Source organism: Saccopteryx leptura, chromosome 3 (genome assembly GCF_036850995.1).
Source record: "Saccopteryx leptura isolate mSacLep1 chromosome 3, mSacLep1_pri_phased_curated, whole genome shotgun sequence".
Classification (NCBI taxonomy): domain Eukaryota; kingdom Metazoa; phylum Chordata; class Mammalia; order Chiroptera; family Emballonuridae; genus Saccopteryx; species Saccopteryx leptura.
In genome coordinates, this window is record NC_089505.1 from 234,007,920 (window position 1) to 234,029,408 (window position 21,489).

General features: G+C 41.5%; 1 protein-coding gene across 4 annotated transcripts in view; it reads left to right on the top strand.

Annotated features, from left to right (window-relative positions):
- CTNNA2 (catenin alpha 2) overlaps positions 1–21,489 on the top strand; it is a 1,214,276-nt gene that overhangs the window by 566,457 nt on the left and 626,330 nt on the right. The window lies entirely within an intron of this gene.

Here is a 21,489-nt window from a genome sequence, read left to right on the forward strand (position 1 = left end):
TGGCTGAGAATCCAGAAGGGATATAGAGTGAGGTTAACTACAGCCCAAAGACAGAGTGAGGGAGACAGAGACAGAGAAAGGGAGAATGCTTGTCTCTTTCTAGGTTTCGGGGACTCTATAGGTAAAATAAACACAGAAGGAGGTGAGCATGACCTAGGGCAACATTGTTGATAGTTAGGAGCTACTTATGGTTAGACCCTGATGTGAGGGGCAACTGAGCACTGGTGTATATTGTCTGTGAGACACAGAAAACTGAGGACAAAAGGGAATAGAATGCACACTCATTCTGTGTGTGTGTGTATGTAGTGTGTGTGTGTGTGTGAGAGAGAGAGAGAGAGAGAGAGAGAGAGAGAGAGAGAGGTCTTACTCAAGAGCTTTGTGTGAAAAACAGTGGGTTAGAAAGTTGGGAAAGTCAGGGTTGAAACTGGGAAGCATATAGATATAGAAAGATTTTTTAGGCATCAGTGGAACATGGCCAGTAATTACTGCGGAACTAGAAACAGAGAAATCAGAGGAATTCATGTTCCTGTTAAGCCAAAGGTTTGAATATTAAAGCAGAAGCTGGATGGACCACTTTGTCTTTTGATACATGCCCTAGCTCAAATTCTGAACTTATAAAAATATTGAGGGATGGGGAAATACAGGTCACACATTAGCTTTGACTTCCTTTTGAACCCTAACACAATAATCCTGTTATGATAACTTCTGGTAAGAAGAAGACAATGGTATTGTCCCAACCCAATGAAATAATGATCTTATTCATAACGCAGTAAGGTACATTTTCTCATTAGAAAGTTCTTTATTTGTCATGTCAGTAACCATGTCCTCCTAATGGCGGTGGTGTCAGTTTAATAAAAAAAAGTGCTCTCCTGTTCTGAACTCATTCTTGATAACTGCATCATCATAATAGCTCAGTAATTTTATTACTACTCTAAGGCAAGTGATCCCTTTTTTGTTGACTACTGAGGAGGAAAGCATTAATGATGTTAATAGGATGATAATGTGACACAGAATTCTAGGTAATGGTAGTCGCGCGCGTGCATGTGTGTGTGTGTGTGTGTGTTTTGGAGAAGCAAGTACAGTTGCTAGAAAGAAATAACAGCCTCATTACTCTGCAGGGTGCCCAGACACCCACCTCTGAGGTGGCTATGAAGATTAATTGAGATAATGTTTATACAGGGTCTGGGCATTTAGTAATGGGTCAATAAATGTTACGGGTTTTTTAAAGTCTGATTTTAATATTGACTTACTGCCTTCTTTATGTATTGTTGTTTGGTGACTAAGGAATTAATGCTTTTTCGTGTGGTATGCTGGGCATGAAGGAGGAACTTGACAAATTCATTCTTGATACTAATGAAATCAGAATCAATTAATGAAAAGTAGCTATTATAACAGAGTAAGCCTTTCTGGTGACATAAAATGGGCTCAGCACAGTGTCTGGAAAATAATAAGTTTTTATTAAATATTGTTTTGATATTGTTATTATTAGAAGGACTGGGGAGAGGAAATGAACAAACCTGTCATATGACTTTGCCTACTCTTGACTCATGTTAGTCTTAAAAATCTAAATACAAGCTAACGCCAGGCTTCAAAATTTGCATTCTTGCCCCCCCCACCCCAAGAGAAACTTAGGTGGGAGATATGGAGCCATGTCTGTAGTTTTGATAGCCCTCAGAGGGTCAAGATCCTGCTAATAGGGGGTTAGCATATTTTTTAGATGCAAATATGTGCCTTCAACATAGTCTTCTTGTCAAAAGGAAGATAAAAAATAAGAGAAGGGTAGGACTTCTTATAATTGAAACAAATAAACAAAATGACTTGTTCATTCTCAGCCTCAGGCTTTCTGAGGCTCAAAGGATTCCGTATCATTGGGGAAAGGGGATCACAGTTCTCCAGCTGTAAGATTTTTTTTAAATTGAAGCAAAAGAGCCTAAAATATGAAAGTTTGTATTATTTTAACAACACACTGAAGCCAAAGTCTCTGTCCTGTGAGGAGATACCTTGAAGGCTGAGCAGTGCAGGGAATGCTGGGAGAAAAGAATCAAGTAGCTGAGCCAGGAAGGGAGTGGGAATAGCCTATGGAAGGAGGGTGGAGGGCTATAGAGAGACTAGGGATAATGACTGATGCAGGAGGGCAGTGGGGAGGAGGATTGAGGGGAGGGTGCTAGATGCCTTCCTGGACAGTTTCTTTTTTAGGATAGAACTTTATGAAACAAATTATGCAGGTATTACTTTTTAAATCCTTGATGTTAATTAATTACCCTCCAAAGCCTAGGGCAGCTGAGGACTGAAGGTTTTGCATTGTTCAGTTAGTGAGGCAGACAGAATCTTCCCATCCATTCCTTTTTGTGCAGCTGCTATTCTGGAGGAATAATAGGACACTGAGTGACAGCTGAAGCAGCCATCTATAGACCATAATGACTTTCCTTTGGCTAAACCAAAAATGGCCAGAGAGTGCTGAATCTCACAGGTATTACTTCCAGAGAGTCTTCTTATCCATCAATTTTCTTTTTTTTTTTTTTTTGTGTTTTTTTTTTTTTTTTTTTTTTTTTTTCCTGAAGCTGGAAACAGGGAGAGACAGTCAGACAGACTCCCGCATGCGCCCGACCGGGATCCACCCGGCACGCCCACCAGGGGCGACGCTCTGCCCCCCAGGGGGCGATGCTCTGCCCATCCTGGGCGTCGCCATATTGCGACCAGAGCCACTCTAGCGCCTGAGGCAGAGGCCACAGAGCCATGCCCAGCGCCCGGGCCATCTTTGCTCCAATGGAGCCTTGGCTGCGGGAGGGGAAGAGAGAGACAGAGAGGAAAGCGCGGCGGAGGGGTGGAGAAGCAAATGGGCGCTTCTCCTATGTGCCCTGGCCGGGAATCGAACCCGGGTCCTCCGCACGCTAGGTCGACGCTCTACCGCTGAGCCAACCAGCCAGGGCCCATCAATTTTCTTATATGGATCTGTGCGAGGGTGTTCTCATCCAGAAGGTGACTTCAGAAGAAAGATGAAATCCCACTCAGACCATCTTCTGAGTTCCACGCTGAACAAAATGGGAGCAATACTTTGTACAAAGGAGGCAAGGACCTGGGAGGGACAGCTGACCTGCCAGCCCAATTCTGACTGACCCAAACGGGGTTGAATCAGAGACATAGGTTCTCAACTCAAAGACTCCTGTTTTGGCCCCTAATAGGGTCTACCAACACATCTCTTGGTCTTCCTTTGTTTTTTTATTTGTATGTTTATTGTCTTCAGTCATTTCTTTGTTGGGAAGACCTATTTCCTCTGCATTATAGTATGAGCCTGAAAACAGAAAGGATGGAAGCTTCATCTCATCTGAATTCAGCAGAACATGTTAGAGTGATCCTTAGCATGGAGTAGCAAAGAAAATAGAGTGTGTGTGTTTGGTAATTTCAGGGATCTATCTCTAATTGAAAAAAATAAGTGAAAGTATGATGCGCTTTAATTCATGTAAAACACTGAGTAACAAATAAAATGCCCTGTGTTAAAACTAGAGATGAATATTAAAAATAAAGAAACAGCAAAATATATAAATCATTAGCTGATTGTGGAATGTTTGTTGATTTTTCTACATGTCGCTTTTTAGTTTATTTGATTGAGCATCGAGGGGATTGAATTCTTGAAAGTTGTAATATTTTGTTGGATCTTTTTGGCAAATTTTAAGTTTACAGACCATGTCAGTTTCTATAATTTTACACTTTTTTGTCCTCTAACTTTATTATTTTTTGGCACAAAACAGAATCCTTGCCGGCAGAATGGCTCTTAAATATCTTTCAAGGAAAGTTTGTATTTTCCAAAGCGTTCTTCTATTTTTTTATTTGTTTGTTGATTTTGTTTTTTACTTTTTATTTTTAAATCATTTTTATTTTTCAATTATAGTAACATAGAATACTAGTTTCAGATCTACAACATAGTAATTATTTATATAATTTACAAAGTGATGTACCCATCTAATACCATACATAGTTATTACAATACTGACTATATCCCCTATGCTGTACTTTACATCCCTATGACTACTCTGTAATTACCAGTTTGTACTTCTTAATCCCTTCACCCCTTTTTACCCATTTCTCCAACCCTCCTCCTTTCCGGTCACCATCAAAATATATTCTGTATCTATGATGTTGCTTTTGTTTTATTTGTTTGTTTTGCTGTTTATATTCCACATATAGATGAAATTATATGGCATTTGTCTGTCTTTCTTTCACTTATTTCTTTCAGCACAGTACCATCTGGAACCTAGGTCCATTCGTGTTGCAGATGGCAAGATTTCATTCTTTTTTAAGGATGAATTATATTCCATTGTACCACTTCTTTATCCATTCATCTATTAATGGACAACTTCGGTTACTTCCATATCTTGGCTATTATAAATGCTGCAATCAACATATGGAAGCATATATCTTTTTAAATTAGTGTTTTGGTGTCTCCAGAAATGGAGTTGCTGGATCCTCCTTTGTCTCTTGTTACAGCCTTTGTTTTAAAGTCAGTTTTATTTGGTTAATATTGCCACCCCCGCTTTTTATGTTATTTTCATTGTCATGACATACCTTTTTTCCATTGCTTTACTTGCAGTCTCTGTGTGTCTTTTGATCGGAAACGAGTCACTTGTAGAGATCATATATATATATGATCATATATATATCAGGGGTCCCCAAACTACGGCCCGCGGGCCACATGTGGCCTCCTGAGGTCATTTATCCGGCCCCCGCCACATTTCTGGAAGGGGCACCTCTTTCATTGGTGGTCAGCATCCATATCCTGTGCTCCTGGAGTACTGTATGTAGCAGCATCACTCACGTACAGTACTACTTCCGGTGACGCGGCATGCACGCGTCACGGCTCCAGAAGCGCGTCATATCACTTGTTACGGCTAGCAGTGACAAATATGGAACTGGACATTGACCATCTCATTAGCCAAAAGCAGGCCCATAGTTTCCATTGAAATACTGGTCAGTTTGTTGATTTAAATTTACTTGTTCTTTATTTTAAATATTGTATTTGTCCCCGTTTTGTTTTTTTACTTTAAAATAAGATATATGCAGTGTGCATAGGGATTTGTTCATAGTTTTTTTTTATAGTCTGGCCCTCCAACAGTCTTGAGGGACAGTGAACTGGCCCCCTGTGTAAAAAGTTTGGGGACCCCTGATATATATGATCAGACTCCCGCATGCGCTCGACCAGGATCCACCCGGCACGCCCACCAGGGGGCGATGCTCTGCCCATCCGGGGCGTCACTCTGTCGCGACCAGAGCCACTCTAGCGCCTGGGGCAGAGGCCATGGAGCCATCCCCAGCGCCCGGGCCATCTTTGCTCCAATGGAGCTTCGGCTGCTGGAGGGGAAGAGAGAGACAGAGAGGAAGGAGAAGGGGAGGGGTGGAGAAGCAGATGGGCGCCTCTCCTGTGTGCCCTGGCCGGGAATCGAACCCGGACATCCGCACGCCAGGCCGACACTCTACCGCTGAGCCAACCGGCCAGGACCTGGCTTTTTTTTATTTTTTATATGCAACATGTTTCTTTGTCTCCACATTTTGGCTGCCTCCTTGTGTTGTTTCTATGTATTAGGCAACTCTGTTACATCTCCCGATCTTTATAGAGTGGACTTATATACTGGGTGCCCTGTGGGGCCCAGTGGGGCACTCTCCCTAGTCATCTGAGCTGGGTGATCCAGGTGTATCCTTTGAGTGGGTTGTGTGTTCCCTCCTCTTGTAGTTGAGACATTGCCATCAGCACGTCAGTGAGAAGGATTAACTCTCAGACTGATTGTGAGGACTGGCTGTGACTACAGTGGAGGAACTGTTGTGTAGGGGCTGACCCTATGGAGCAGGATTCACTTTAGCAGGGCTCTGATCCATGCCGAGTCTGGCCTTTGAGTCTGTCATTTGTGGATGTGGTTGAGTGGTGATCTGGTGTGGTCTGCAGGCTGGTCATCAGGTATGTTGGTTCTGGGGCCTTTTGAAAGAGACTCTGGTACAGGCCAATGTCAGCTACTGCTTGTGCCCTGCTCGGGGCCACTTGTTATGAGCTACAAAGTGTTCTACAGATGGTTGCCACTTGAGATAGGCTTGGAGGTAGCTGGTAGAAGCTAGGCTATGACTGAAGCTGGTGGCCACCAGTGCCAGGCTTTGGGCTGCTTAGTAAATGGTATGGGGCTTGCCAAGGCCAGATGCTGCTTGTTTGGTGTTTGTGAACCTTTGAAAGATTTTAGGAAATTCTGTAGCAAAAGCCAAGACAGGCCTTTTATGTGGGAAAACTATGAGATGGGTTTGGGCCTGCAAGTGGGGTGGATCTTAGGGAATTACCACGGTAGGGCAAATAGTGTTAGGTAGGTTTATGGAGACTCAGACGAGGTGCCTGCCTGTATCAGGGGGAGGGCCCAGCAAAGGAACAACAGCTCCTACCAGCAGCTCTGTCAGGTAGAAAGCTGCCCCTCCACGTCTCATCTTCTCATCTTGAAGCCAGGCAATTCAGTTTCTCTCCATGTGTCCCTGGCACCTTTCAAACCACTGCCCTAACCCTGGATCTTAAAGCCAGTGAGTCTGTCAGTGAGTGAGCCCATTCACAAGCCCTTTAAATATCAGGGGAACACTTTGCAAGTATATGACTTTCTAACTGCTATGCTGTGTATCTGAAACCAACAAAACAGTTATGGAAAATAAACTGTAATTGAAAACAAAAAATAGAAATGTGGTTTTCATTTAAAAAAAAAAAAAAAAAAGGAATGCCTGTATGCCTGTGACTGCAGCAGCCATCTCTCTCACTGAGCCATAATATCTACCAGTTTTCATAGATAGAAGTTATGGGGACTTCTTTTCCCAGCATGGAACCCTGGGCTGGGAGCCTGGTGTTGGGCTGAGATTCCTCACTTCTCAGGGGGACCTCCTCAGCCCAGATATTCCTCCTGATTACTGTCCCACATGGATATGGGACCCGCCATCGCTGTCTGTGCTCTTCCTACTATATGTCCTTAGACTTTTTTGTAGCTAAACTTTGGGTGGTTTTATTTGATAGTTGTTCTATAATTTAGTTGTTCATTTTGATGTCTTGTGTATTCTTTATATTGTTAATATTTTCAAAACACTGTGGGCAGATTTAACTGATATTTGAGAAATGAATCAACAAAGGCCCAGAAACAATGGCTCACTGAGTGTCACACCGCATGTTTATGCATTCTCAGATTTTACCTGGTTTATTTTGGTCATTTTGTCATTTGGTTATGTAGTTCTTAGGTAGGGTGCCCACCCATGTGAAACCCCTTGTCATCTTCACCATTGTTCAAATTACTTCCTTTATTTATAATATTGGAGCCACTTTGGTGGTCCCTCTTTAAAAACAAACAAACAAACAAACAAACTAATGGGTAGTACTCTGTGGCTATATCTTAAAGCCAACAATAGCATCCCCATAGGCCTGTGGGGGTAGGAGGGAGGGAGGGTGTCAAGAATCACTCCCAGGCCCTTGAGAATGGCTAATGCTTTTTCATATAGTGTCAGGATTTTATGATTTCAACAGTTTTCTATGGCACAGTTCAATTAAAAGTTACAAAAATTGCCTGACTAGGTGGTGGCACATTGGATAGAGCATTGTACTGGGACACAGAGGACCCAGATTCGAAACCCCAAGGTTGCTGGCTCGAATGTGGGCTCATCTGGCTTAAAGATGAACTCACCAGCTTGAGTGTGGGGTCGCTGGCTTGAGCATAGGATCATAGACATGACCCCATGGTCGCTGGCTTGAGCCCAAAGGTTGTTGGCTTGAGCCCAAAGGTTGTTGGCTTGAGCAAGGGGTCACTCGCTCTGCTGTAGGCCCCCCAGTCAAGGCACATATGAGAAAGCTATCAGTGAACAACTAAGGTGCCACAGCTAAGGAGCTGCAATGAAGAATTGATGCTTCTCATCTCTCTCCTTCCTGTCTGTCACTGTCTCCGTCTCTCTCTCTGTCTCTGTCACATAAAAAAAAAGTTTTAAAATTAATCTATACACCCTTTTACTAGCTGTTTGCTTTCTAAGAATTTACCTTAAGGAAATAATACAGATAATGAGTCAAAGAGATGTGCACCAAAAAAAAAAAAAAACAAGAAAAAGAAACGATGCATTAAAAAGAATGTTTATGATAAAAAATAATTGGAGAGTAACTAAAGATCCATTCACAGGAAATTGGATGAATCAATTACCATCAATCCATGCAATGGAATATTGTACAATTCTTTTATATGGCTCTCTAGTGGTTTACCTACAGGGAAAAGTCTCCACAATATTTTGTGAAATAAAACAATGCCATTAACAATATGATATATTTAGAATATATAAAATTTGCAAGTATTAATGATAGTTATAGCTGAGTGATGGAATCTTGAGTGATTTAAATTTTCTTCCAAATTTTTAGAAATTTTTATTATGTAAACACTGATGTTCATTCTAATCATGGAGAAGGGTAAGAAAGGAGGCAGAATATTTTCCCCCACTTTGAACAGCTACATAATATATTTTCAAGTTAAAAGATCTCATAATGGAAGTGGTGTGAAAAAAAGAATATTTGGTATTCTAAAAGTGTTCAAGGATAAGGCTGTTTAATGCACACACACAGACCTATTTGCTTTGTTCAATTCATTAGAGCGGGAGTGGGGGGGCCTCAGCATAAGTGATACAATATGATAACACAGTGGCCTGTATATTAAGACATTATCTAGCACAAATCCAAAATGATTTTTCCCCTGACATGACTAATGTTATTGCTGTTAATTAAATGGCCTGTTTGGAGGAATGGAATAATTGAGAAGTATTTCCAGTACATTCTTGTCTTTGAAGAGGAATGAGTTTCCATAGTAATAGTGCATATTTATAGATTGGAGAGTACATAAAATAAATTAGAGGGTGAAAACTATACTCAAAGCACTATTTTCATCTTTAATAAAACAGTTTCAACCCCCTGGAAAATATAACTGAAGCATTACTCCTAGAAATGCGGATTTTAGAGATGAGCATCAAGGTGGTCCCTGGGACAGTTAACAAACAGAACAGATATTTGGAGAGAGCCCTTTCCAAGTTATTTCATGAGTTGGAAATAATAGCAGTGAATTGTTTGATAATCTAGCACTTTTTCTTTCCTTTCTTAATAGTTCTTAGTCATCTATTATAGGAAAAGAGAATTGCCTCAAGGTCTAAACTAATCTGCTAAATACTACTGAGGACCAGGTTTAATAATATGTCTCGGTATCTTATTGATAAAGGACATTTACTTATCTACTAGAAACATAGACATGGTGGGGGTGAACTGCACAAAGCCTAGCCTTTCTGATCACTTTTATCTGGCATCTCTCCTTCCTAAAGTCAAGATGCAAAGGCTTTTTCCAAATGGTTCATTCTAATCAATCAAACAATGTGTTGAGAAAGATCCTAAAGCCAACTCTGGTTTTTATGGGAGGCTGGAGCCTGACTGATAAATGTCATCTGTCACCCACGTGGGAGAGCAATAGTACCCATCTGGCATATTTATATTTATCAACTCAGATCAAAGATAAAAAACACTTTATAAATTAAAGCTGGATGGGATTAGAGAAATTTGTAGTATGTTAGAATTTAATTTGTACATCTTTTTACCAGCAGTTTGCTTTCTAAGAATTTACCTTAAGGAAGTAATATAGATAATGATTCAAAAAGATATGCACCCCCCAAAAAAAGATGCATTAACAAGGATGTTAATGATAAAAAGTAATTGGAGAGTAACTAAAGTTCTGTTACCAGAATGAGTCAGATTCAGGGCAGCTCGTCGCATTCAGCCAATCAAGAGATGAATAGGACTGAGTATATGAGTGTCTGTAATTCAGGAAAACTCTGGAAGGCATGGGATTTCTGTCCACAAGCTGCCTTAACACTCTCCTGGTACTGGCAGCTTTTATAGGGTTCGGGGGAAAAGAAAAAAGTAAGAGTCCATGCAGTTAGTCACATAACAGTGTTCAGGAGGTGCGGCTTCATCTGCAGAAACATCTCCTCTGCAGGTTCTTCTGATGTAGCACAGACCTAGTCAGCTGGGTCCTATCTGGTGTCCTTGGTAAATCTTCAAGACAGCAGGGATCAGGTGTCTCCCCATAATGGCCAGGACCTGGCATCTTTGGGACCATCAACCTCTTGGAATTATCTGTGGAAAAAAAAATACACACTGTTTTCTTAGGATGCAAAGTAAAGATTTAAAATCAGTGATCTAAATTTTAATTAATTTATAGGCCTTAACTTTTCACAGTAAATCCTGTGGCTAGGCTTTTACAAACAATTGTTGTGATTTAAACTCCCCTAATTGTCAAGTCCCTCCCCAGTATAAGTTTTCTCTGACATTCCTGCAAAGGTAAACTTTTTGCTACATTTCAAAGTAAAGACCAGGAAGCCATTAAGAGAGACTAGCAAGCAGATTAACTATATATTTCCTAACCCTTACATATCTGCTATTCATTACAACGGGAAAGCTACTGTTAATGAATCCAGATTTCTCACTTTTGGGTTCCCCTATCAGATCCATTCACAGGAAATTAGTTGAATTAGATGATTTTGATATTGTTACAGGCATAAACTCTTACATTTATTGTCCGAATCTTTCTCTAAAAGCCTTGGTGATAGTACTTTAGAAATAAGAAATGGTCTTCAGCTTTGGGAATATCTGGGTCATTTTGGGACAGAATTTGTGGTTTTTAAGTCTATGGTTTGTTCCACAGAAGCCAAAGAATTTCACACTGTAGTTATGATCTCCTCAGATTCGCTCAGATGTACTTGTAAGGCCAACAGCTACCACTGCCGTGGCCATGCAGGTTCTCATTGAATTTGGACAGATGGTAAAGAAACAGTGCAGCCAAGAAATGGTGGACCATTCCTTTAGTAAAGTCTCGCACTGGCTGATAAGCAAATAGACATGGAAAACACTTCCTTTTTACTCAGGGCTCCCAAAGCCCTGACACATTCTTAGGTGCCACACCAGGAGAATCTTCTCCAGTTCCTCCTAGAATCAAAGGCCCCCCCACCCCACTCTCAGTGGAGCTCACAAAGCCCCTCAGCTCTGCTTCCCTATCTGCACTCAGTCTCTCTTTCTCTCTCTCTCTGCAAAACTGGCTTCTTCTTCAGCACTCTGCATTCTCTCTGCTCTCTCTGCAAAACTGGCTAGGCCCATCAAGACCCCTCCTCCAGCAAACATTAGCAAAACAATAGCCCCTCCCAAACAGGAATGCAATCAGCAATTTGCAATCAACTGACCTGCTCTGAGGGCAAGCATATATGTGGCTGCCCAGCCCCAATTTTTTAACAATAAAAGTTAGCAAACTCAAAAAATACAAAATTTACGAACTCATTTGCCCAACAGTACTCGGTCCTAGAGTCCTCTTGCTCTGAATATAGAGCCACGGGAAATAGAACTGATTTCTTAAGACTTCTTTGAACAATAAGATGATGATTTGAGGGACGCTTTAATATTGGTGAAGTTATGTTTCCCATTGTAAAGCCAGGAGCCACTGCCAGGGCCACTATCACAGCAGCCCGGCCCATGCAGGTTCGCATTGGATTCGGACAGTCGGTAAAGAAACAACAGAGCCACAAACTGGTGGGCCATAGTCTTTAATCCTAGCTTGCACCCGGCGGGCAAGTAAAAAATACACACTGGGCTCCAAAACCCAATCACATTCAGTGCTCACAAAGCCACTGACTTATCCGAGTTTCCTAGAATCAAAGGTTTCTAGCTCACCAGCCTTATTCTCCTCAGTTCCCCATCTCCTTCCTTATCCCAGATACAAACTGTACAAACTGGCATCTCACTCAGCACTCCACCATCTTGGCTGCTTCTCCTGGCCTCCTCCATGTGGCCTTTCTCTGCTCTCCTCTGCTCTCTCTTCTAATGATAATCTCAGGAACCAAGAGAGCAAATTCCCGTTCTACCCCTATTTTATAGTGTAGCTTCACAACCTCTAATCCAATATACAAAACAGGGAAGTCTCTAATACAAAGTCACTTCTCTGAGGCATGATTGGATTGTACCACCCCACATCAAAAAGTGTGGGAAAGGCTTAATCCCAAAACCAAGCCCCAGGCTACAAGAATTCTCAACACACATTAATATCACCTGGGCGACGGCCTCTTCGTGGGCAGCACCGTCTTTAACAAAGTGAGCATAATATATTTTATCTGCCCAACACCCATGATCTTAGCTGACCACCCGGGCATCCTCAGGTGATTGAGATGGACCCCCCCCCCCCCATCATATTAATAAAGGAATGAAAACCTTGAGAAATGAATATGATGTCACCTGGTCCTTCAATCATAGAAGCCAGCTGTAAGCTCAGGTCTCTTCTCCATTTCATATTCTGATACTGATGGAAAAGAAGGGAAAACAAGTGTCCCCAGTACATAATGACAGCAATACTTTATGTAACTCTTGAAGTCACAGTGCTTTCAGTAAGTGCTGGGCCAAATTTTATATACCACCTATAATGTGGTGTGTGAGAGTGTGTGTGAGAGATAGAGAGCATTTCTACATTTCAGTGGAGATGAGTGGGGGTATAAAGATAAGGACTGCCCCAGCCACGAAAAAATACTTCAAGTACACATGCATTTGACGTTAATTCCAGAGGCTTTTTTCAAAAGGAACAGAATTACTGACTCTAATTAAAACCTGTCAAAAAAAACATTTATTATTGATAACTTTAAAAAAAGGTAGTAAAGGCAGTAATGTATGAGTAAATGATTGAAAAACACTTTTGAGAAAACTATAATATTTCCTATGAGATAGGAAAAAAAGGTGACCACATACTTTTCAGATACTAAGTGCCTCAAAATTGTTTTACTTTTGTTTTTTTAACCACGTGCTTTGCTGTATAATGCAAAGGGCAATGTTTTGAAAAAAAAATGCATTTATAAATATGCAAATGCCACTTTGGATAAGAAAATCAAATGCTTAATGCATACGGAATGCTGATTAGTTAAGATATTCACATGAGTGTATGAAACAAAGATCAAACAAAAATAATCTTCTAAAATGCTTCACATTATAAAAAAGAACACATACACAGATGTTAAAATCATTTTATTTTCTACTGATTACAAAATTCAGCCAGTACGGGCTCAAGAGAAGCGAATAGCAAGCCCTCGGACTCCCCTGCCTTTCCTGGAGCTGTCCCTGGCTACCCTGCCAACGGAGGCACCTGCCGTTCTGGCGTCCCTTCAGACTTCTCAAATATTATATATTGTATAATAGTATACAACGTAGCTTTTTTTTTTTTTTTTTTTGTATTTTTCTGAAGCTGGAAACGGGGAGAGATAGTCAGACAGACTCCCGCATGCGCCTGACCAGGATCCACCGGGCACGCCCACCAGGGGCGATGCTCTGCCCACCAGGGGGAGATGCTCTGCCCCTCCGGGGCGGGCGTTGCTCTGTTGTGATCAGAGCCACTCCAGCGCCTGGGGCAGAGGCCAAGGAGCCATCTCCAGCACCTGGGCCATCCTTGCTCCAATGGAGCCTCGGCTGCGGGAGGGGAAGAGAGAGACAGAGAGGAAGGAGAGGGGGAGGGGTGGAGAAGCAGATGGGCACTTCTCCTGTGTGCCCTGGCCGGGAATCGAACCCGGGACTTCTGCACGCCAGGCCGACGCTCTACCACCGAGCCAAACCGGCCAGGGCCCAACGTAGCTTATTTTACAAATAATTATTGTATACATATGTGTATGTATGTGCCATGTTGTTATTAATCTTGATTTACGATCAGCAATTGTCACATATGTAAAATATATCAAAGATCTCTGCTCTATGTCAGAGCCCCAGAGAATTCTGCCATAGCTCGATCTAGCCTTTAGCATTTCTGGTCTGGGGGTAGGGGCTATGGATGCTAACTAACTAGGACAGTCAGATTGTTGAAAAAGCACCTGGTCTTAGGGCTTGGGGCATGTTGGGGTGGGGGTAGGGGAATGGCAGGGGGTGGGGCACCCTGCTCAGACTGACACAGCAGTCAGGAGAAGACAGCTTTAGCATAGTGAAGCAAATCCTAAATCCCTGCCACTTAGTGGTGGTTACCATTTAATCTAGACTTTTGAGTTTGGGCTCATCTCTGAGCCGTGGCTAACTGAGTCTATAGCACCTTTGGATTTTAGTGCACTAGTTAAAAACGATGCTTGCTGAGCTCCTGCTACTGGCTTGAGCATTTCACTGTCCATCTTTAGTTCTTTTGTATTTGGAAATATTTTTTCTCTGCTTCCTAAAGGAGCTCATTGGGCAGACACTGAGAGAAGACCTCAGCCCAGTCCTGAGTATACTTCATACCTATTCCAGTTACTATTTAAAGTACAACCATTTGGTAGTTTGTACATATATACATATCTATATATAGATATCTATAGATATAAATATCTATAGATAGATAGCTATGAGTCATATTTTAAAACTATCACAATCTCCTTTTCTCAAAATCCGTTTTTTCTACAATTTTTGAAAATTGCAATAACTTATCATTTTTTCCCCTCATATCTTTCTTAAGCTCCCGCAAAATACAACAAGGGTTAACTCCTTTAATGCTTTCTTTAACAGAATTATATTGTGTGTCCTATATGTATTCTGAGGATTTAAAAAGAGAGCCACCACAGCAATTAAATAATGGGGCAAACCTGAAAACTACTATCAAATCATCATCGGTAATAATCACTATCTAAATCAAGAGCGCTTTTGCCTACTCCACATCATAAATTCTTCAAACCCAAACTGTTTTATTCTCTTAAATTCCTGATGCCATTTTCTTTTCCCTGAATTTGTTCAGAGTAGGAGCCTTAGAGAGCAGCAGCGCGAGACACACTCTTCCTGTTTTGCTATGAGTTGCACCATCTGGATTGGGGGCTTAGAAATACATCTAAGTGAAATTTTATGAAAACAGGCCATTGAAAAAAAAAATGCCTATTGTTAATCTTTGGGGAAACAATAGAATTGAAATAAAGATTGCGTATTTTTCCAGTGTAATAAACCTTGACAGTTCCATTGTGGCTGCTGGAGCGGCTTTGATTGCCAGTTGTTAAATGAGCCTGCATTTCAAAAGTGGGAGTAGATCACTCAGCAGAGCAGCAGATAGATGATGTTTGCTTTAAAGAAAGAGATTAAACCATTGCAAATATCATTAAGGACAGTTTCACAAAGGCCAGTGTCCGCTGCTTCCTGAGGCTGCCTGTTAAACATTGTGTATGTGTCACATACGTAATATTTAATCTCCTAGGTCTCTAGAATCTGCCCTTTTCTCCCCATTTCTGTTTTTCGAGTTTTGCAGAAAATTGGGTTCCAAAGCAAGCCCTCATCCACAAATGAAAAGACAATGATAATAAATAGAATATTTGGGAGCAGTTGGGGAAGTTGCTGAAAAGCTGTCCTGCTTCCTCTGCGCTCCTCTCTTATTTTGGGGTTGGCTTTGACTCCATTGCGTATTTTGGGAAAATTCTCTGGTCACTTGTCCAGGAGAGGTTAGGCCCCCAAATGCCTTAATCAAATCACTCAGACTCTCAAGGTGTATATTTCTTCATCCACAGGTAAAAGGAATCACAAGGACTGTGCTCATAGGCTCTCAGCAGATGAAACCTACAAGATAGTGTAATTGGAGAGGTGATAAAGGATATGTGTCCCCCCAGATAGCTCACTTCTTCCTGCCGACAGACAATTTCACACATTAGAATCACAGATGAGTGGATGAGTTAGAGCTGTGGTGTTCAAATTTTTTGCAGAATACTATATTCTAACAAAATTGTATTTAGGTGCCCAATACATAAAGCAGTATAAAAATTGAGTTGCTCTAACAGTATGGAGGACCATTTAGACCCATCCATTCTCAGACTACCAAGGGTGGCTCAGCAACCAAGGTCTAGGATTTGTCCTAAAGCCCCAAAGAAGATGCTGTTATAGTCTTATCACTTGGGCAGTTCACTAAGAGCTGCCCTTGACTGGTACCGGTCCATGGGCCATTCGGTATTAGTCCGCAGAGAAAGAATAAATAACTTACATTATTTCCATTTTATTTATATTTAAGTCTGAACGATGTTTTATTTTTAAAAAATGACCAGATTCCCTCTGTTATAGCCGTCTAAGACTCACTCTTAACGCTTGTCTCATAAGTTCAACAATTATATTTAAAAATACCACAGTTTTTACGCCAGTCGCATAATTTTTTTTCTGCATTTATCCGTCCCACCCTAAATGCCGGTCCGTGGAAATATTTTCTGACATTAAACCGGTCCGTGGCCCAACAAAGGTTGGGGACCACTGGTCTAGGGTACTATTTTTCAGCTGCTGATCTTCAGACCATTATACCAGAAATTTCATATTGGTCCATAAATGAGCTAACCACCTGGTGTTGTATGAAGATAAGAGACCCAGTGATCTTAGTTGAATTCGCTTATGCTCAGGATGATTTCTGTTTTAACAGTTACCAAAATAATTCTCCTCTTTCACTGATCCCCAAGTGTAGATGGGTTGAATACCACTGATCTAGGGGCTATGAAGAAGCATTTAAGCAGAGGAGAAGCAAGATCTAATCCATAAGTTAGAAGTGATAATAGAATTTTAAATAGTATATATTCAATTCTAGGGTTAAATTCAGTAGTTAAAAAGTTTTTTAGTATTTCTTTTATTTAGTCTTATTTCTGACCAGTTTATGAGTACATGTGTCATTCAGGAGGGGAGTAAGAGAGACTCATGGTTAAGAGCATAGACCTTGGGTCAGACAGTGCTGGAACTGAACCCCAGCCCTGCCACGCTAAAGAAGTCGTTACCATCAGTCTTCATGTGACAGACGGGGAGAACAATGGTGCACACCGCTTGGAGATTTATGAATTTTCAATAAAATCATAAACATATAAAATTCTTAGCATAATATGCCTGATAGTGCTTAAACAAACAAAAAAATAAATTCTGAAAGAAATAGTTCGTTTTTTTTCTCACATTTTTACCTTTAGCTCTTATGCCTGACTGCTCATTTAGCACCTCTGGCCCCCTTGAAAATTCCAAACTCACAGCTATTTCTAGAAGCTCAGGAGAGAGGCCGCACATTGGCATCAGTCTGTGGTGCCAGGCACTGCCGTCTGCCAGACATTTCTTCTGGCATCGGAGTTCCTCTGGTGGACACTGCTGCAGTCTTAGCCCCCGAAAGCTCCAGCCTCCAAAGCTGAGCCCTTGTTGTTGTTGTTGTTGTTTTTTTTTTTTTTTTTTTTGTATTTTTCTGAAGCTGGAAACGGGGAGAGACAGTCAGACAGACTCCCGCATGCGCCCGACCGGGATCCACCCAGCACACCTGAGCCCTTGTTTTTGTCTGGAGTTCTGTCCATGGTGTATTTAAGTAATTAATGAAGTTGCTTCTTTTGAATTTTTTTTCCCCTTTTCTGCTCTCCATGCAACCAAACTCTATATCCATTTGGAGCTTGGCAGAAAGAACCACAGTCTTCATAATTGCCCCTGCCTGCCAAAGACCACAGCTATAATGGGTTTAGGCTTGTTACCGCAAGGCGACATGTCCCAAAAGATTCCTCTGACACCTGAAGGGAGGAGCAGCTCCTCCCCTGCCCTGCCCTCCCCCCTCCTCCCCATGCAGTAAAACAGAGAAGGGAATATGAATAAAATAAGACTTATCTTTACAAGATGATGCTGTCCATTTGAATTACTATAGTGATGACTGTTGCCACAGATGGTGCGTGGGGATGGAGGGAGCCTGGATGAAGATGTTCAGATCTGATGAAAGCCTCCACACTGTCTTCCTAAACTGTGGTGCTGCCAAATACCTGTTAAAAGGCAAAGCAACATTGGGTCTGAGTGTGAGCGAGGGTGCCCTGGTTCTCTCCCTTTCCTAGTCAGTGGGTTCCTTCTTTCCTGAAATTAGAGCCAGACGATTCAGTGTCTCTTCCTTCCAGCTGACCAGTAAATCACAGGCATATGTGGCTAATCATTTTTCTCTTGCGGTGTATTTGCACAGTCAGCCCACCACATGTCTCTTGCGTTCTGTTCCTTCCTACCGTGCCCAAATGTGCCATCTGCTGAGATACCAGGCCCCGGCTCCACAGTTCTGCATCTATGAGAAGTTAGTGCAGAGAACCTGCAGCCTGAGCAAGAATACAGAAGCCGCTGGAGGGAGACGCCAGACAGGGTCACAGGTCACAGTGGCTCTGATCAGTACTTCTTAGACCCAAACCCTCACGAAATAGAAAATTGGATAAAAACACCTTATAGAAAAATCTGTATTTTTTTCTCAGAATACATAGTGTTACGGGGAATGCTTTTCACAGTTATTCTTGTAGCAAAGAAATTTTGTAAACAGCACCAATTAGCAAGGTTAGGAAATTTTAAGAACTTCTAGAGTTTCATAGAATGGTCACTAATCGTTATTTCTATAGTCGTGAGAACATCTCCAGTTTGAGGTCCAGTGTGTTGTTCCACATTTGCTGGATGGAACTCTTAGCAACACGTTAGTCCCATAATGGTTCATCTAATTCTCTTTTCTGAATTCCACTTATTATACAATCTCAAGGGGAAAAGAATGGTTGAACATGTTTTTCATGGTTTCAAAACACACATAGATTCAAGCAAATTATAGCAAAAAGGGGAGTTAGGAAAATCTTCCTGTGTTCACTAGATTATTGGTATTTTAAATGTGAAAGCCTGCTGTTTATTTCTAGAAAAGTGAACAGTAATCTTTGCTGTAAAACGCTACACTGGCACATTTGTCTACACATTTACATTTTTGGAGATTGGCAAAATTGCAGGGGAATAACAGAATAGATCCAAAACTCAACTTGAAAAACAAGGAAAAGGAAAGGCTAGCGGAGATAATAAAGAAGTAAAGGTGAGGGAATAAGAAGGACCCTCACTTGTCGCTGGTCCAGACCACTGCTCTACCTGTGTCTCTCTCTGGAAGATCTGAGGAGCTGAAAGAGAGAGGCTGGATCATGCACGGAGCTTCACCTCTCCGCATAGTGATACGCAGAGAACTTCCTTTTCACAGCAGTATCACACTGTCTTCCATTTCCCCAGCCCAGGGTCAGAAACACACTCCAGTCACTTCCTTTGCTGTTTATTGAAAATGTTACTCACTGCAGTACATCTTTCTGCTAAATAAAGTCATGTTCAATTAATTCTATTTCTAAGAGAAGTAGAAGTTTTCAGTAATTCATATATCTAATTGATTTTAAGGGCACTATGGAGAAATCAAAGGTAGAGAAGGTGTGTCACCTTTAAAGTATAGAATCCTATGTGTTTGACTCGTTCTGGGCTTTAAATATCGTCTCAAATACTAACATTTTCAATGACGGAACTAAGGTTGAAAAGTTAAGGTGATTTGTCCACAACTTGTTACTATGAAGCAACAGTAATAGATCAGAAAGTAAAACCCACCATATTTACCCAAGTGACCTCCAGTCCAAGCACAGATGGGTGTGTCATAGAGATGTTATATGTCTAAAATGCCATATAGTTTGTTTGTTTTATTTTGTTTTGCTTTGTTTTGTTTGTGAGAGGAGGGGAGGCAGAGACACAGTCCTGCATGCACCCAGACTGGGATCCACCCGGCAAGCCCATGATATTCTGCCCATCTAAGGTGTTGCTCTGCTGCAGTCAGAGCCATTTTTTAGCACCTGATGCAGAGGCCATGGAGCTGTCCTCAGCACCCAGGGCCAACTCACTCTAATCGAGCCATGGCTGCAGGAGGGAAGGAGAAGAGAGAAGGAGAAGTGAAAGAGGGAGAGGGGGAGGAGATGCAGATGGGCGCTTCTCCTGTGTGCCCTGACTTGGAATCGAACCCAGGGCATCCACACACCTGGCTGATGCTCTACTACTGAGCAACAACTGAGCCAACTGGCCAGGCCACCATAGAAGTATTTATTCCAGCTCTGTTGGATTCCTGTGTCAAACAGGGTACCCCACACACACTGTATGACTTGCTACATCTATTGTTAATCATCTATTTGGTAGAAGACCTAAATGAATTTGCCAGTTGAAATTGCTGATTGCACCTAAAAATCTTCTATACAATGACTTTTGCATAAAGGGTGTGTTGGGCAGGTTCTCCCCACATCAAGTATAGTCAAATTTAAGTGAATATATCTTTAGAAAATTTCTTTAGGTCCAGGCACCTTTAATAACTTAAGTAGTATAGTTATACTAATGAATGATCATCAGAAGTCTTTGTTGACCTGCCTCATTGGGTGAGAGGTTTTGAAGTAGGTAGAAGCTGTTTGCATGAAAGAAATTAACATTTCTCTGACCTTTTGAGAAAAGCTTCCTTTCTCAGAATCTGTCACTAGGAAACAAGTCTCAATGCTGTACCTAGACTTCCAGATAAGAAAGAGGACCTAACTAGTTTCTCTGTGTTTGTGCACCTAATAGAGTTGAACTAAGTAACACTGAGTTAAAATTTACCTTTATATATTATTCTTTTTTTATCATTGTTTTCACTTTTTCCACCTCATTTTATCCCTATCTCTTGGTGTAGTGTGAGGACTTAATATTTTCGGATTGTGCATACCTAAAATGATTTCTTTTTAAATTCCTTTCCACTATTTACTTTGCTTTGCCATTTACTGCATTCAGATTGTTCCCATAGACATAGGCAAAAATTGGAACTTCTACTTATAACCTATCTTTATACTCATAAGCAAACTATGTGTTATACTTATCCATAGTTTTGTAGCTTTTCAAGTGTGTGCAAGTGGCCTTCTGTCTTTACTTCTAGTGAACCCTTCTAGGGCAGTGTTCAAGTTGAATTCCTCCATAGTGATATATTAAACAGATATAATAAGAATATACTGCCAGTGGAAACAAGATTCTCCTGCAGAGTCATGTGAAATGCATTTCAGGGACCCACACATAGGAGGACTTGAAGCATAGTGGTAAGATTTATTGGAGCAAAGAGAAAGGAGTACTCCCAGGTGTCCTATGTCTCAACCATGACCAGGGGACTCAGCTCCTCACTGTGAAAGAAGTCCTGGACCTGGTGAGCACAAGTGCCCACTAGGATGGAATATCATGACCCTGGGCTCCAGTCGTATGCTCCAACAGCATAGGCACTGCTCCCAGCTGTACCCCACCTCATTGAAATGTTTAAACGAGCAAAACTCAGGCCTTTGTTAAACTTTGATTATGTTACCTTGGGCTTGGGAAGGGTAAGCTTTCTCTCAAACTAACTAATCTTCTTCCTAATTCTTTGTGGGCTGTGCCAGACTCTCCCCTATCCAATCCTTTTCATGGATTTTCTGGTGCTCCATGTCCCTATCCTGTCTGATCCCTTTCCCAGGTTTTCCCAGGCTGGCCTTCTCTCCTTTATGGCTGCTATTTTGTCTCCTACTGCACACGAACCTAGCAAAGGAATTTACCCTACTGTTTTATCCTCCCCAATCCTACCCTCAGTATTCTTGGCTGGGGAGACTGGAAAGCCAGTTTTTCCTGCCAGCTTGAAGACTAGTTGTAGGAATATGCTCTAAAAATATGCAGAGTTAGGACAA